Raw genomic sequence first — 17,724 nt, 5'->3', positions numbered from 1 at the left:
GCTAAAAGATGCCTTAAGCTCTGAGGATGCAGATAGAAAACGAGGCTGTAGTGGCTTGTGTCTAACTTGTGCATTTTTTTCCAAATATATGATTCTGAATGTCACTTATTGAGGGGGAAGGGATGCACGTTTGCCAATTGCTGAGGTCAGCTGTACATAAAAAGGGAGTGTTGCTTTATGAAATCTTGCAAAAGTATTTCAAAGGATTTTCTTCCATTTGCATCTATCAAAGTTGAAAATGAAATGAAGAAAGCTAGTCTCGGAATACCAAAACATAAATCCATGTTTTCAAAAGATCCTGGTGAGGTTTTAGGTCTGGAAGACTGTTCAGGATGTTTAAGAGATGATGAGATAAAGTAGGAAAGACTTAAAAAGAAATTAATTTGGGGCTGCTGATCTTTGCTTTGGCAAAAACACTCATTGAAAACACTCAATATTTGGAAGCTTCTTTTTACTATGCAGCCTCATATTTTTCAATTCCTTTTAATAAGCTGTATTAAATTAAAATAGTGAATCTTATCTTCTCACCTATAGATGGGTAACTACGTTTTAAATATAGGGAAATCTTCTTTATTCAAACTATGGGCTCTTGCTGATGGTTTTTATGATGCCATTCTTTTTGATTGTTTTACTTTAGGTCAGTAAATAGTTGAACATATGTTCATTTCTGTGTATGTGCTCTTGAAATATCATATACAAATTCAGGTTTTTAGTTAGTTTAACCTAAATGCTCCATTCTCGTCCTTGTCCTTTCCATGGTGTTAGAGCTTAGTGTAGGAGGAATGTTAAAGCATTATTTATTGTACATTTATAAATATATGGATATATATATTGATATCCTTTTTCCTTCCTCACCTCTGTGGAAGTTAAAAATATCTCAAGACTCCATAGATTTGCCTCCATAAAAATTACATTTGTTGTCTTTTTGTTGTAAGGGAAATACTTGACATCTTTGTATTGCTACATCAAACTACATGTTCTCCTCGTGTTTACTTCTTTGTAGCTGTGAAGGAGTTTGCTTGGGAATTAAATGGTGTTTCAGGTCCCTTCAGGCTACGTTTGGAAATACTTTTTATGTTTGTTTTGGTCACTTATGGACACAAGCATTTCATGTGAGCAAAGTGGTAAATCTGCCCCAGGCCCAGGTCCCTTTTCCTTCTCTGCTCTTACCCAACCTGTTCCTAGCAGTCTCCTGTAGCTCCTTGGTGCTGCTTTTAGCAGAGTGGATATTCTGTCATATGTTGTAGAGTTACCTTCACTGTCATGTAGCATTTCCTAGTTTCAGTGGCTATGTGGGCAGTATATATGAAAGGAATTACTTGTCTCAACTAGATTCTACAGAGTTCCATGTCCAAAAGCAGATTCGTTTTCAGTTCTATGTCCTTAAGAGACCGTCAGACTGCTGTAGGTGGAGTACAGGATACGTTTCATTGGAGAGTTTCTTAGTTTAATGTAGATAACAAACAATTTCCCATGTGTTGAGTCTTCTGAAGTAGGTGGAAACCCTATTAGAAACCTAGTGGCTTTCTGTCTGCACTGAGTTCCTTCTCAGATGGAAAATATAAGTTCTCTCCATTAACGCTGTTATTGTTCTCATCTATAATAATCATTTACACTAGATTTTTGTTTTGGTGTGTGTGTGTGGAAAAAACAGCTGTAACCATGTTTAAAAGCAAAACAACAGCTATGAAGTGTGGGGTCAAAGAAGCCCGAGCATCTCTTTGGGTCAGTATCTGGGAAACCTGCCTCTTATTTCATTGTGTGCTTCCTGATAAAGTACTTTGAAACTGCCAGCTGCCCTCCCTGCCAGCATACACACGGTTCTGTCAGAACGCAGAAGTTATTGTTGGCCATATAAATGGAAGGAATAGACGTTTTCCTTTTACTTCAGTGCTGGTGAAGTTATACTGCGAGAGCTGTACAAACAGTCCTTCTGTGCTGTAGGGTAACAGCTTTCACAGTTTCATTAGAACAGTAGCAACTGAAGAGATTCCTCGAATGTAATGAACACGTTGAAAAAATACATTCTTATTGTTTTGCTGGGTGGGGAACAAAAAGGGAATCTTGAAGTGATAAAGTGTCAGGGATGAAGCACGTGGAGGAAAAACACCATCTGTTTCTTTTGGCCTGCACCACAGAATGAAGTTGCTACTCGAAAAGAACTTTCCAGGCTCTGACAGAAGCTGACATTTTTTTTATAAAGTACATAATTTAGGAAGTTACAGATTGTCCCATGTAGGCAATTTATAACCGATCCACGCTGACATCCTGAGATCCTGGGGAATATAAAGGCTGGAGGATTACAGTGCAGGAAAGGTGACATCTTTCTTAAAGAAAAGAGGGATTGTAGCTGCACGGTTTGTCTTTGGGAGTTGAGTGAGATCTCCTAATTCAGGCAATCTATATGGAGTAATACTAAGAGTACCTTCAACTCGTTCTGCTGTTCTCAACTAAAAGTGTATGCAGTGAGAAGATGAATTTGTGCACAGTAAGTCTCGATAGGGTTCTAACCATGGAATCGTAGCAGGGTTTAGGTTGGAAGGGACCTTTAAAATCATCTAGTTCAAGTTATTAATGGTGTTTGATAGTTGCTGACTGCACTGAAATGATTAGTCCAGATTTGCTACCCCAGAATCTTTTTATGAGATAAGTAAGTTTGTGAGCAGTTCCATTTAAGGTGAAGGGGTTATTCATATGCAGTGTATGGCACAAATGCTACACCTATTTCTTGAACCAAAACATTATGGAAGTAAGTGAATCTTTTGGAGGAATGATGTTTTTATGATAAGTTCATAAAGCAGGAAATGTATAGAAGTCTTGAAATGAAACTGTAAAATACTGACAGAAGTTGTCTTAAGATGGATAGAGCAGTTTTTTATCATAATTATACATACATATATGAACACTAATAAAACAATTCTGGTTTTCCATTAAGAGTATTTTAAATATTTGCTCACATAAGAGATGGGACTGAGACGGGGGAGGCTGAGGTTGGATCTTAGGAGGAAGTTTTTCCCCCAGAGGGTGGTGATGCACTGGAACAGGTTGCCCAAGGAGGCTGTGGATGCCCCATCCCTGCAGGCATTCAAGGCCAGGCTGGATGTGGCTCTGGGCAGCCTGGGCTGCTGGTTGGTGACCCTGCACACAGCAGGGGGTTGGGATGGATGAGCACTGTGGGCCTTTGTGACACAGGCCATTCTGTGATTTGAATAAATTTCTGTGATAGTCAAGAAAAAAATCTGTTCTCCATAATAATGTCTCATGTGAAGTACAGCTGGGGATAATACTCAGTATGCTGACGGCTTCTCATTGTAGTGTCAGACTGTCACAGGCTGTACAAATGCATGTCAGTGTACAAAGCCCTACCCTTTCACATGGATATATCTTGTTTTTCATTGTTAAGACCTCGCAGTTATACGCTATTTGATCTAATAATGATTTCAAGGTATGTAATGCTGCCTAGAGTTCTGCCTTATGCTCTGTTAACGTTAATGTACACTGCTGTGCTACCACAGAACTTACAGCAGGAAGGTGCTGATAATTTCTCAAAGACCTTTTCAGCATGTCTAGTACATTAATCACTGTGAGCTGAAGTTATTTCAAAGTTGTTTTTCTTGATTCAGTCTGTTTATTTATCTTGAAATCTCTTACACAGAGGGAATAGAAGCTCTGCTCAAGATTGGCTTCTTATCAATGGAATATTTTTAAGTGAGAGTAAAAAATTTGCAGCGGCAAACACATATTTAAAACTAACCTTCTGTTGTGGAAATATTAAGTCACAGCTTGCACCAGTGATTGAGCACCTGGTGGGAAGGCAGGGCCAACTCAGAAGAGCACAGGTGCATGCAATGCAATGCACTGAGTGACTGGAAAAGCTGGAGCCAGGATCCAAGCCTTCCAGACCTCATCTAAGGGCTGGCACTGGATGCAATGAGATCTCTCTGGAGATCCCTGTGTACCTGTGGCCTTCTGAAGGTAAGCAGCTTCTTTCCCTTATTTCTGTGCCTATGGCTGTTGCAACTCTGCTGTCATTGCTGTGCTTTCCATTGCATTACACCTTCAGAACGCATTTTAGTTTCCTACACCTTCCAGTTTCATCCTGCATGTGGATCAGTGCTCGGCTTTGCATGGTTCAGAAATTCTACATCAGTTAAATGTTTGTAGGATTAAGCTAAAGGTTAAAGCTTAATCTTTACATAAAATACTAGTTAGTATTGTTGACATGGGAAGTGAAAAGCGTGATCCCTGAACTGATTGCTTCTCCCACTGATGTGCTGGATAACTCCTGCTGGCGTGAGTTGGGTTAGGGTTTGTTCCATGCTGAATGCCCTGGAAGATCTCACTGATTTCAGCTAGAAACAGCCTGGAATTTATATAGCATGCAACACCCAATGAACGTGAGCGTGGGTTGAGTATTAACATTTTATCTTACTGTAATGAGCAATGATAGTACTTGCTTGATCCTGTTACGACCGTAAACTTATGACTTTAGTCATGTCCCTCTCGCTTTGAAGCTGATCAGTGCAATCATCTAATTTTGGGTGGTTCATTTGGAATGATGGTGGAAGAAAGCAGCGATGACCTGGCTTAGGGAGCATTCTGGTTAACCAAACTATAATTTGGGATTGCAAAGAATTTCTCTATTCTGTCCCATGCTTGTTTACCATATTTGAACTCTGAATTTTGCTGAGATTGCATTGTTCAAAAATTACCAGTTAAGCGTACAGAGCTGAAACCCTTCTCTGCAGACATGGGTCAAGAAGAGACTTCTGCTCTTTACTGAAGTTGCAGTGGCAACAGATGTGATTGGAACTTATTTATCAAGTAGCGTTTTTCTGTTTCCATCTGCCTCATCAAATATATCAAACAAGCGTGGCATGAGATAGAAAACTAGAGCAGAGCGAGGTCCTTTCATTGGTAGGAAAGAGTGGAGAAAGGACAGTCCATAGAGACAAACCACTGCAGATCTCTCTGCTGCTGAGGCAATAGGATATTTTAAAGCTTTTAAGTCACAGTCTCTTGTATATAATGCTTAGTGCAGCTGGGTTGTGTTGAGGAAGCCTGATAGTTTGAATAACTGGTACTAAGATGTGAGAACTGAAAATGGGGCAGGTGTTAGAGAAGCTATTTGAAAATTCATTCTTAAAGGCTTATGAGCTGCATTTCCTTAGTTCAGCTTTAAGTGTAGTTATTCTAGATCTCCCTTTGGTGGTAGTACTGGAGCTTCTTTTCATCACTGACTACAGGGAGACCTCATTGTGGCCTTCCAGTACTTGAAGGGAGTGTATAAGCAGGAGGGGGAACGGCTGTTTGTGAGGGTGGGCAGTGATAGGACAAGGGGGAATGGTTTGAAACTGAGACAGGGGAGGTTCAGGTTGGATCTGAGGAGGAAGTTTTTCCCCCACAGGGTGGTGACACACTGGCACAGGTTGCCCAAGGAGGCTGTGGATGCCCCATCCCTGCAGGCATTCAAGGCCAGGCTGGATGTGGCTCTGGGCAGCCTGGGCTGCTGGTTGGTGACCCTGCACACAGCAGGGGGTTGGAGCTGGGTGAGCACTGTGGGCTGTTGCGACCCAGGCCATTCTGTGGCTCTCTTTTTCTGTTGAGTGCCCTACTGCTACGTAAGAAGGGGCAGGAGATGGAAGACTTCATTTAACACGTGGAACCGCTGAGCACACCTCTACATAGAGGAAACACATTGCTGAGTCTCTACGAACTGATGAAGGAACTTTCCCATAACTAATTACAAAATAATATTTATACTCGGATGGCAAAATAAATACATGGAGGATGTTTTTATGAGGAAACACTAGAGAGATTAATCTGGACAGCAGTTTTTGCCATAAACAGAATTAACTGAGGTATAGCATTTATCCATGGTATGTGTGTCTCATGTTTCTGCTCTACTGGTGTCATACTTTCAAGAGAAAAGTTCTGAGCCGATGTGGGTTTTGTAGTTAAGGTGTGACATTTGTTTTTATAAATGAATTCCTCTAGGGAAGGTTACAGTGCACACGTTCCTGCTTTGAGTTGGGTGCCACTTCTTGGCTGCACCCCGTGTTTGGATGTTTTTTTACATGGATGTATTTTGAGGTACGTCATTCAAAATGAGGTTCCTGAAACACTCTGCTTCTACATTTTGACAAGCTACTTTAATGTGTTATCTGATAGCTAAGTAAAAGATTAATGGTAGAAGTGAGCTGTCCTACTTAAGTGAAAACCTGTGTCTATTTTAACTGGACATTAATTAAAGCATAAGCTGGTATGCTAATCATGTTCTGCATTTTCTACTTCTCAGGTGTTTTAATTGTGATATCTTAATTCTGGCAGACTGAATCTGAAAACACAGTTTAAATGCATTCGTGTCTGTAACTGCTGGAGCTCTGAATTAAAGCTGCTTAACTTGTATTCTCAATTAATTTGTTCAAGGCATGTCGGATATGTCAGCTTGGATTGTGTGTGTCAGTGTGCAGCGTTGGTGTAGAACATCACCTTTTTTTTGTGGCTGGGACCTATAATTTCCCAACTAAATAGTGATAGCTGGAGTCAACAACCACTCTTGAAGAGTTTTGAGCGGTTGATAAACAACTAACATTGCCATTAAAAACAAAACACAGAACTATAAAAGTCTTTATCATACTCTTAATTTCTATCTCACCACTCCCTCTGCTTACTCTTAAACTTGACTGAGTTGCATATATAATTAATATATATAATATAGAATTATGGAATCGTAGAATGCTTAGGGTTGGAAGGGACCTTTGAAGGTCATTAAGTCCAACTGCCCTGCAGTGAACAGGGCCCATGGCCTGATGCAGCCTGGTCTTGACAGTCTGTGGGGATGGGGCATCAACCACAACACCAGGTAACCTGTTCCATTGAAAACATACTGACTATTAAATATTTTTTGTATATATTTTTAAAATTTATCCTGATTTGTGAAATAACTGAATTCTGTTTCTTTCAGCTGGGCTTTAGAGATGGGATATGATAATGTAGCAGTTGCGATATAATTGGATAGCAGAAATGTCAGTAAGACTAATGGCTAAGCGGGTGGAGGGTGGTGGAAAGACATGAACAAAAATAGTCCGACAGCATGTGCTAGGTTAATTCTATGAAATAGTATGGGCAGTTTCTCAATATGTTAGCAATGATGTGCTTTCTTAGCTTTAAAATAATCTACTGCCTAAAATGGGTACTTTGTGCTTAAGCCACTATTTTTTCTTACAGAACGTGCTGAGCAAACAATTTATTTACTCTCCTGCTTTGGTGGTGGTGACTTTTTGTTTTGCTGGAATTTTTTGAACAGAAAGCTGTAAGCACTTTATGCTGCTAAAAAGCAGCAGCTTCTGACCTAATGTACCCTTCTCTGAATGATAATGTTTCTTTGTTACTTATTTTTAGCTCAGATTGTTTTTCTCCCCTTTCCCCTAACATGATTTGTACAACCTTTAGAAAATTGAGTAGTTGTGGTTTTGAATCATCCTCCATTTCTAGACTCGATGAGTATTTCTGAAGAAGCACTGGCTTTTGCTTATGTGTGGGTCTTTCTTGCTTAAAAAAGGCAACAGCCGTGACACAGTCTTACCCTTGAAAAAGGATGGAACGCTATAGAATCTTAGTAGGCTGTACTGTGACCCTGAAAGGACTGCGTGTTTAATGCTCATTTTGTTTTCAACCAATCTTACAGTGCTAGCAGCTGTCTTGTTGTTCTCCTTTAACTATGATTCAGAGTCATTTGGATAACGTATCTTGAAGGAGCGTGTTTTGGTCCTGAAATAAAGCATGACTAGCCGTGTGGAAGCTATAGTAATGCTTCACCATGAATCCGTCTGTATTTGTCTCCTTCTTTGCGTGTCAGGCCTTCAATACAAGCCTGGATCCTTCTGTTTGTGCTTCTGGTGCTGTAGAGCAGGATAGCACAGACATCTGGTATGTACACACTGATACCAGGCTCTCCAAGGAATAAACTTGAAATCAACACAGTGTAACTTAATCTGCCTTTTTACAACAGTGAGAGAATACAAATAAAGAATTTCATGGTACGCTGTTTTTGTTTCTTATTAAACAAGTTAGGACACTTGCATTAGAAAAAACTTTGTCATTCCACAAATGACATGAGAGAGCTTTCCTCTCAACCAACCTTATACTTCTTTATGCTATTACTTTTCATTCTAAAGAAATTGAGAACCCAAGCAGTAGGCCTGTGCTCAAGGAGGGAAGGTTAAAAAAATATATGTATATGGGAATGGTTTGAAACTGAGACAGGGCAGGTTTAGGTTGGATCTTAGGAGGAAGTTTTTCCCCCAGAGGGTGGTGACGCACTGGCACAGGTTGCCCAAGGAGGCTGTGGATGCCCCATCCCTGCAGGCATTCAAGGCCAGGCTGGATGTGGCTCTGGGCAGCCTGGGCTGCTGGTTGGTGACCCTGCACACAGCAGGGGGTTGGAGCTGGATAAGCACTGTGGGCCTTTGTGACACAGGCCGTTCTATGTATTTAAATGTATACATTTTTGTATGTGTGTATAGAGACTTTAGAGAAGAAAAATCCATCTATGAATAGTGTGATGTTGTTACTAGAGGCTGATTAATTCTTTAAATTGTTATCTTTTTGGAGGCTGTATGGCTGTGAGAAGCACAGGGCTGGATGTGACTTTGTCATGCAAGCTCTGAGATAAGTGGACACCTTTCTCTCTCTGTTACCTACTAGGAGGGAATGCAGACTGAAGAGTTTTGCTTTGTGTTTAATACAGATAAAAGTTACACATTCTAGACTTCCCAAGTTCAGCTCATGTCTTAGCAGTTCCAGTTTCACTTTTTATAGCAGAGAGATCAGTTGTGGAAATCAGAATTTATGCAAATCTGAAACATGTAATGCAAATTGTGTAATTAAATCTAGCTGTATGCAAATGAACTGGGAAAGCTGCAGCTTTATAAATGCTGATTGTACTAGGAACTTCTAGGTCTGTTTGTGCTTACTGAACTGAAATAGAAGGTAAGTAGCCCTGTGTATGGGGTACTGAAAAATCAGGTAAACTCAATCAGCTTTAATGCATATTATATAACGGGGCTAGATACATATCTGGTGCCTTGCAAGCAAAAGACTCTGTAGCTTGTTGGCAAGCTTCCTTATTCTCTGTTTCTCTATTAAATGCCAGTCTTATACCTTCAAGAATGAGACTTTCTTTGGAAAGATGTGTATTAAAACAAGGTCTGTCTGTGAGTTTGCACTGGCAGGGCCTTTCACTGTGCATGCCCAGCTAGGGCCCTTCGTGCACAGCGGGAGTTACGTGCCCAGCGTTGGCTGTGCAGGGTCATCTCAGTGTCTGCTGGGCCCTTTGATGGTTCTGGTGTCTGAACAGATGTGTGATCAGTTCATGGAAAGAGATGAAATTCTAACGAATTACAGAACTGTTTTTGAGAGAGTGTTTGAATAACTGAAGTCAAATATATTTCTAGAACTGGGATTCAACTGGAATTATTTATCTTTGACTTCTTAAGACAGATAAAAACCAAAAGCCCAAACCACCAGCTGTTTTTTCTTTTTGTTTAGATTAATCCAGAAAAGTTCTAAAATTGCCTATTCAAATGTGTATTTAAGAACTTTATACGGAGCATTTAATTTCTTAAAAGATTTCTCTATATGTCAACATAGTGTTTGAAAGAAGGATATTATTTGATTTATCGCTACAATCTGTTTGAAACAGGGAATTCACAGCACTATTTTATCAATTGAAAATTGGGGCCTTAGGCAGAAACTTGGAAACCATGTGCAGTTTTAACCAATACTCTTGTCTTCTCCCCAGCAATTCAAATAAAGCTTTCCCTACTCTGTTACAGCCAATGCGATGTATTTGATACCTCCAAGGATGTCTGAATATTATGTATTTATTGTCAGTGCTATTTCCTCCATTCACATACAAGTGAAGATAGTTGTCTGACTGGGTATAAATAAAATAGGAATTCAGTTGGGGATTGTTTTTGGATCATTCCCTGTTACGTGTTATTTTGCCATGCATTTTTTCCATGCCTGCCTCCAGTTTCCATCCACTGTTGCTGACAAGAGCTGGTAGGTAACGGTGGTAGGTAACGGCACCAGCAATTCACACGTGCTCATCTGAAAAGCCAACATCTCCTCCAGCTGATGGTAGCTATCATAGCTGTGACTGTTTTGGTAGGTTTTCAGTTTAAATGTGGGATGGTGAAAGCATGAAGAACAGTTGCTGCCGCGTTACGTGAGCAGCAGCATCCCTGGGTTGGTTTTGCGGTGGGTGAAAGACTCATCTTTCTTGTATAGACAAAAGGAAAGATACTGGGAATGTTCTGGCGCTGATCATAAAAGCATAACTATCCCTTATGCCAAAGTAGGCTGCCTTCTGCAGTCAGAGCTGGAGATAAATTTATTTACTGCAGGGCAGGGAGGTATAAACTTGCTGGGGGGAAAAAGTAAGAATGTTTTTTGACTGAAGAAAGAGTGTTAAAATGCTGCAATTGAGTCTTTCCATGTAATACAGTAGTTACAGTTTAAGATTTATTAATGAGGCCTTTCTGATATTAATTGCTTATGATTCATGCAGCAGCATTTGTAAAGTAGTCTTTAGTTTTTGCCAAATGAAGAAGTCAAGTAGTTTTACTTTTTCTCGAAGTAATGATGAATGACTTAATGCAGCCTTCCCTTTCACCCTGTTGGCAACCCTGCCTGTGGCAGGTGGGTTGAAACTAGATGATCTTTGAGGGCCTTTTCAACCCCTTGTCCATGTTTCCTTTGTGACCACTGGTAGAGAGTTCTGTGTAATTGTTATTGTCTTAACCTTGGGGCTTTGTGTGATCAGTGTTCAATTAAGAATGAGTTGCTTCTTCCAAGTTTCGGTCAGGACCTTTACCTTAAAGTATTGAGTTTGATTTGGAAGTCAAAGCCTGGTGGACTTTAAGACAGTTTGAGGTGTCTGAGTCAGAGCTGTAGGGCTAGAAAGCTTTCAGCAATCTGTCCTACTTTGTGAAGAAGTAACAGGAGGTAACTGGTTACTGAGAAAGCAACAGTTTTATTTTGGTTTGTTTTTCCAGGAAGGAGTTTTCAAATTTACCTGAACCAAAACACAGCCTCCCTATGGTAGAGCCTGTTAGCTGAGCAAGTCCTCCAGCCACTCAGACTGTAAACAAGGCAGCTGCAAACATGATTGAACTACGTAGTTAAGCTGACAGTTTAACTGGTAGTTGTTACTGAAGCACTACAAAGCAACTTGTAGCTACAGATTAAAAATGAGTCATGCATCACTTCTCCAAATCCATAATAGGCTACGGGTACATTTTTCACTTGTCATGAGCAGAGTTATTGAGCAGATTATCTGGATGATTTGGATGTTTGAGCAGGATATTAGTACTGACTTCAGCTGGCACAAGTAGTTGTGTGTGTGTGCTGAAGTGTTTCACAGGGTAAGGCCTATTTATAAATGCAATCTTTCACTGCAGGGTAGAGGTCTCAGGACTAGTGATATTTTTCTTTTTTGGTGTCACTTTTGGGCATGCATAAGCATTTCCCATAGATCAGTGAGGATGTCAGCATATACTGCCTTGTGCACTCTATCATGCTTTTGTGTATGTGTGCTTGGAATGAACTGCAAGCTGTTGGTTCCCCTTTCAGTCAGGTGTAATAACTAACTGCAGAATGAATGCGTGCATCTGAGCACGTCCTTCAGAGTAGCTGAGTCACTGCAGAGTTTCCATCCTACTTTTTCCTTTGGAAAATCCATTATGTAGCAAAGACTTTATCAGTGAATGCGTTCTATTAGTCATAGAATACAAGATGTACAGGACTGGGAGGGAACTGAAGGTACCAAATTTGGTCTGGGTCCTTGCTGTAGGACAGTGAACTCTCTCACCTGTTACAAGCTGTAGTAAAGGAGATGGTGGGACAAGCTCCTCAGAACTTTGTCTATTCTTTCAGTTCCTCCTCTGTTTATCCAATGAAGTAATAGTGGCTGTGCTATCTGATTTTGGTTGTGCAAGATGGTAAAAAGAGCAGAATCTTAGCATGCTCAATGTGCTAGTGACCCAGGATATCAGGTAAGAATAGAGTGGGTGTGAAGAACACTTGATCCACTTTGCTGTGGTTTAAAAAGTAAGTAACTTGGGACACAAGCAGGATTTAGGAGCTGTATAGACAAGTTTCCGTACCTAAAAGACTCAGAAAATCTAATCTGACAAGTCCTGTTGTGTTCTAAATGTTGCCACCTCATTAAGGCAACCATAGATCACAAGAATTAATAGTGGTCTGTAATGTCAATATAAACTTCCTTTGCTTCTGATTTATTTGTCTTTCCTCACAAGACCAAGGAAGAGTTGATCATCACTTGCTTTGTAATGACTAACAGTATTCCCATAACCTTTTCAATCCTTATTTTCCATCAGGCAGAAAGTTTTCTATCGAGTCCTTAGCTTCTGTGTGTCTCGTGGATGGTATCTCCTGCATCTTCTGTGGGTGCCAGGCCTAATAGTGGCTATAAGAATGAGCAGGATGCCCCTGTGTTTAGTTTGTGAGCCTTTTTAATTTAATGGGTTCTTTTCTGTTTCCACTCTGGAGAAGTTTAAACAATTGATTTGTGAAGTCTACATTTTTTACGCTTGCCTGTTTACTGTATACTGTTTGTTCCGGGCTTTCTCTAACTGACCTTCTTCTCCTCAAATACTTGAGAAACTTTCAGCTTGATCTCAAATAAATTGCAGTAAATATTGTCCTTGTTCTCACATCCATGCTGAATATATTAAGCGAGACAAAACCGGGCACAGCATCCCCCTGTGGGACTCTTAAAATACCTTCTATTTTTTCATCAATATCAGCTACAGCATGCAACGCTTATCCTGCACTGAGCTTGAAAATTCCCTTGCGTAATAGGTAGGCAGCATCAACCTTTTCTTTCAATGTAGGTTTGGAAGGCCAGGTTCAGCTGTATGCTTAGTATTTGGTGTGAACTGTGCTGTTAGGAAGCGGCCTGAGAGAGCAGAATAACCATGTTTTGTTGTCAGAGCCCTGCGCGGTGCTACTGACACAACCAAACCAGGCAGTGAGGTTTATAAAATCATAAATGCTTTGAATTTTATTTTATTTTTTAAAAAATATTTAGTTGCAGCCAAAACCAATTTTCTGGTTGAAAATACCTTCAGGATCCTATCCAAAATAGGGAACAGCTATATTTGGTGAGGGCACAATTGTTAACGTGGCTATTTTCAAGTTTTGAATATGCTTACACAAAGAAAATGGAAGGATTTTGCTGACAATATTTGCTAAGCATTTTTCCAGCAAGAACCAAAATTACCAAGTCCTGAAGATGAGTCATCAGTAAGCCTTTAAAATTTGTTATTTTGTAAGGAGAGACCTCTCAAACATACATCAAAAGAACTTAGCCTCGAAACAGACAGCTTTACTTCGGGCTGAAATACTGAGATGCTCCATGAGGCTGAGCTAATGAGGCTTGAATACCCTGGAGGTGTTCAAGGCCAGGCTGGATGGGGCCCTGGACAACCTGGGCTGGTATTCAATGTGGAGGTTGGTGGCTCTTGCATGCAGTGGGGGGGTTGGAGCTTAGTGATCCTTGGGGTCCCTTCCAGTCTAAACCATTCTGTGATCCTATGATGCTGTATAAAAGAGTTCTGCTGTTCTTATGATGTTGTCCAGCAGGAGTCATACCTATGGGCGAGCACTTTTGTTATGGTAGGCACTGCACGAATGCGTGCTTATCTATAAATTATACATTCCTACTAAAGAAATGAAAGGTTCCAATTGCCTGTTGGTATCAAAGTGTACAGGTACTTAGAAACACTTCTGCGAGAAGATATCGATGGTTGGGAACTGGCATTTGAAAATGGAAGAATTATACTGCTTACTTGCAAGATCTAAGGAAGAGACAGCTGGAAGTAGGAGAGGTGGGTGGTATGTTGCTGGGAGGCAAGTTTGCCACAGTCAAACTCTTTGGCTGTGAAATGGCATTCTTATGAATGGCAACCTTTTGAAAATGTGGGGAGATTTGTTAAACCAAAAAAACCCAATCCATAGGGAAATACGGAAGAGTTATTAGAGTTGCCATGAAAACAAGCTGCATTATTCAAATTATCCATTGCCCAAACGTGTACTTTGCCTGACCCCTAATGCTCCCGTTGTTCTAACTGATGTATTCCACCAAGAAATGGTATTTCTGGCGTCCCTCTCTATGCAGTGTAATACCAGTCCCATGACAGATAGCTATTCCTCATCTGTACGGTTCCCCTTTTTGAATCCCTATAAAACAGCCTCACAAAACATGTTCCCAGAGTCCATTGTCTCCTCACTTTGTATTCCCTTATTCAAAACACTGACATTAAATGCTAGGGCTCCAGAAGTATCACAATTGCTCCTCTAATGGGATGCAGACTTGAGTGGTCAACTGAGTTGCATTTCTCTTTGCTTATGCATGTGTGTGTATGTCCATGTACATAAAACTCCTTTAGAAACTGGAAATCTGGACGCAACCTGTCTGTGCAGGTTTGCCACAGAAAAGCTTACTCAGAGCTGCCAAGGAGGCTGGCGCTGTGGAAGCTGGAAGCGCACACGTTCTGTTCCATCAGAACAGAGCAGAAGGTTCCCTACGTGAGCACTTGGAGGGGCTGTGATCTTCCCTGCTTGGACACTTGTTAGCAGTCAGGACAGGAACGCGTTTACAGGTTAGAAGCATGAAGTTAGTTTTCCACCATCTGACGTTCCTTACGCTCCAGCACAGAGCAGCTTTTCTGTAGCATCAAAAGATGTTATTGTTTGCCAGGATAACTATGCTAATAAATCCTCTTGTACAAATGCATCTATTATGTTACAAAAAACGTCTGCTGCTCCAAGCAGTTTTATTGGTATAACGGCACTTAAATGAGGCCTTTTTCCATCATCACTGTCCGTAAGACAAACTTGCATTTCTAACGTATTCCAGCATTTTCCAGTAGTAGGTCCTTTCTTAAGGTGCACTGTAATAGAAAGTGACAACAGAAGTTCTGTTCTGTAACTGTGAAACCGGGAGAGATGCAGCCCGTGTTCATTGCCAAGGCTTCCGAATGCAGAGAAAAAGCCTTTGGTTGATGTAAGATCTATCGATTGGTTGCATTTCCCTCTTGCTCCATTCCCTTGTACTCTATAAGTATTAAAGTTGGAATCGAGTGTGTATGTTCTGACGTGCTTCAGTGATATTATTTGAAATTATTAGTTGATATTGCCCCTAATCTGCAAGGGATAACTGCAGCGCACAGCAAACTGACTGCAGATAAATGCAGGCGCTGGCCTTGCCAGGTCCTGTGTGTGTGGTATGAATGGAGGTACAGCTACAACTAATTGGTGGGAGGTGGAAATGAGGGGTCCCTAGAAAAATCCCTGATGTATGTCACTGCAAGATCTCATGTTGATCTGCTTTAGCAAGTGTGAAGCTGACATCAAAGGGATGTTCGGTGTGCGGATGTCGTGTGGTTGGGTAAAGGTTTCTCTTCAGAATATTTCTTAGGAAAACATGGGAGGAAAAAACAAAACTGATGTTGTGTTTTTTAAAGAGAGGCTTGGATGTTTCTTTGTAGTAAATAAGGGAATTTACAGATGTGTGGTTTTTGATATGTTCTGATTACAGTTCATTGCTCTGATGTAACTTTCCTATATTACGTGGGCTGGTAGGTCCTTACTTTACTAATCAATATCTTTAATATTTTCCTTCCCTTGTAGGGTTACTATGTATTTCTGTGTAGATGAGAGGACCCTCAGTGTATAGGCATGCTGTCCTCAGGGAAACCAAATCTCAGAGTTATATTAAGACAGGTGATCAGTGCTGCAGTGCATTGCCATCCTAAAGCATTCTTGCTATGATTTTTTTCACTTGTGAAGGAGAACATACAAGAATTTTGTACCCGGAATCAGGAACAAGAATTACTTTCCTTTACCAGATTCTCCGCTTACTTGAAATCAAAGTGAACAAAACCCCTCAGAACACCGAACGTAAACCACCCTGATTGCCTTTAGGAGATGTGTAACTGATCTAATTGGTAACACGAGCACACAAGCTTTTGTTTAACTGACTTTTCAGGCATTGTTTTGAAGCTGCTTCCACTGCTCAGCAGCTTGCCCAGAACGAGCAGCTCAGCAGTTTACTTTCTGGAAACCAAGTGACCCCCGATAACGATTTGTAACTCTGCAAAGGACACCAAATACTCTATTTGTTAAAACCTGAGCTTCACAATAATGGGATGTGAATCGTGGCACCGAGATGCGCAGCCTTGAAACGCACACAAAATAGATTTCTGATGAAGAGGTGAATTTAAGAAGTTCTTCTTTAAGAATTCTGGAGAGATGCACAAACCTCCTTCTGTGAGCTCTGCGAACATAACTAACGTGCTGCTCAGTTTATTCAAAAAAGGACTGTAAATCCTGGAAGTTTTAACTTGATATGTTTGCAGGTAACATGATTGATGTGTAATTCTAGAATGAAAGGAGTATTTAGAATCTTGGCTATCAGTTCAGCAGTTCTTATTTCTTAAACAAAGACAGGTCAGATCTGAGGCTCGTCTCGAAGCGTTGCAGTTTGACTTTATCCCGGGAACACAAACACATGCGGGCTCACAGAGCAGTCTCATACTGAACGCCTATCGATCACTGAATCAGAAAAAGCACCCAAGCGGAGGGGGGCTTTGCTGTCTGTCATAAGAGTTTTTTTCATAACTTCTCAGAGGTATATCATATTATAAATGCATTCGAAATGTTTTGCTCTGAGGATATGTAGCATTCCTATAAAGGTTAAATCAATAAAAATGATTTGGCCACATTCCTAAGCATGGCTAGAACAGGTAGCCCGTTGTTTAAGGTACCCTTGAATTTCTGGATCAGATTATTATGGTGCAGCAAAAAGCTTTACTAAAGGCTTCTTACTGTCTGCAGACGTTCTGTGTTTCTATCTGAAGATATCATCAGCCTAAAAAAATCCCAAACCTTCAGATTTTCTGAGCTTCTGGGGGAAAAAAAACAGTGTTTTTTATGTATCTAGGTTTCAAATGTTGTGCTGTGTGTGCTCTGAGTTTTTAAGGAGTTTTTGCAACAAGAAGGGTGAAGACACATCAGTAATTGATAACTACCAGGTACGTAAAGGAGGGAAAATGAGGTCTTTAAAATCAGCTATGAGAATTGTAAAATTAATGCCCATCTTGGTATCTTTACAGGCTTGCTTAGAGTATTATTTTATGCGTGTCTGATCCAACAGGATAATCATGCTGCTGTATGGGTTTACTGTATCTAGTCAGTTCTGCAGTCGAGGAAGGAAAACGGGAAAATCCGATGGCAGAAAACTTCAACCAGCTGTTTGTTTAAATTCTTCTGATTTTTTTACATAACTGATCAAATGCAGCACCCGTGAAATAGCCTTTATTTCTGTAGCACGTTTGGCTGATTCTTGTCTTGAAGTTTGACAGGAGTGATTTTATAGCTTCAATGCATTTTAAAACCTTTTGGGGACACCGAGGAGCTCCTGTCTGTTGTTGTTACAGGGCAGGTTTGTCGGGCACAGTGTGCATGTGCTATTACACATCTCTGCTTCCGACTCTTTATATAGGTTTTATGGAGCGCGAGCTTACTGTAGGAACACGGCTGTAAGATCAGAGTTCTAATTCAATGGGCGTTTTAAGTGTATTCTGCTCTGTCTCATGGTGCCCTTTAAGAACACTGCGACTGACCAAAAGT

At 40.6% G+C, this 17,724-nt stretch overlaps 2 protein-coding genes across 6 annotated transcripts in view; one reads left to right on the top strand and one right to left on the bottom strand.

Moving 5' to 3' along the window:
* The window catches only part of SUPT3H (SPT3 homolog, SAGA and STAGA complex component), a 242,448-nt gene that overhangs the window by 8,030 nt on the left and 216,694 nt on the right, over nucleotides 1-17,724 (top strand). The window lies entirely within an intron of this gene.
* Nucleotides 1-17,724, bottom strand: part of RUNX2 (RUNX family transcription factor 2) — a 195,363-nt gene that overhangs the window by 168,100 nt on the left and 9,539 nt on the right. The window lies entirely within an intron of this gene.

This window comes from Coturnix japonica, chromosome 3 (genome assembly GCF_054131305.1).
Source record: "Coturnix japonica strain WE chromosome 3, WE-NBRP24, whole genome shotgun sequence".
NCBI lineage: Eukaryota > Metazoa > Chordata > Aves > Galliformes > Phasianidae > Coturnix > Coturnix japonica.
Note: the sequence above shows the minus strand (reverse complement) of the source record. Positions and strands in the feature narration are given on the sequence as shown.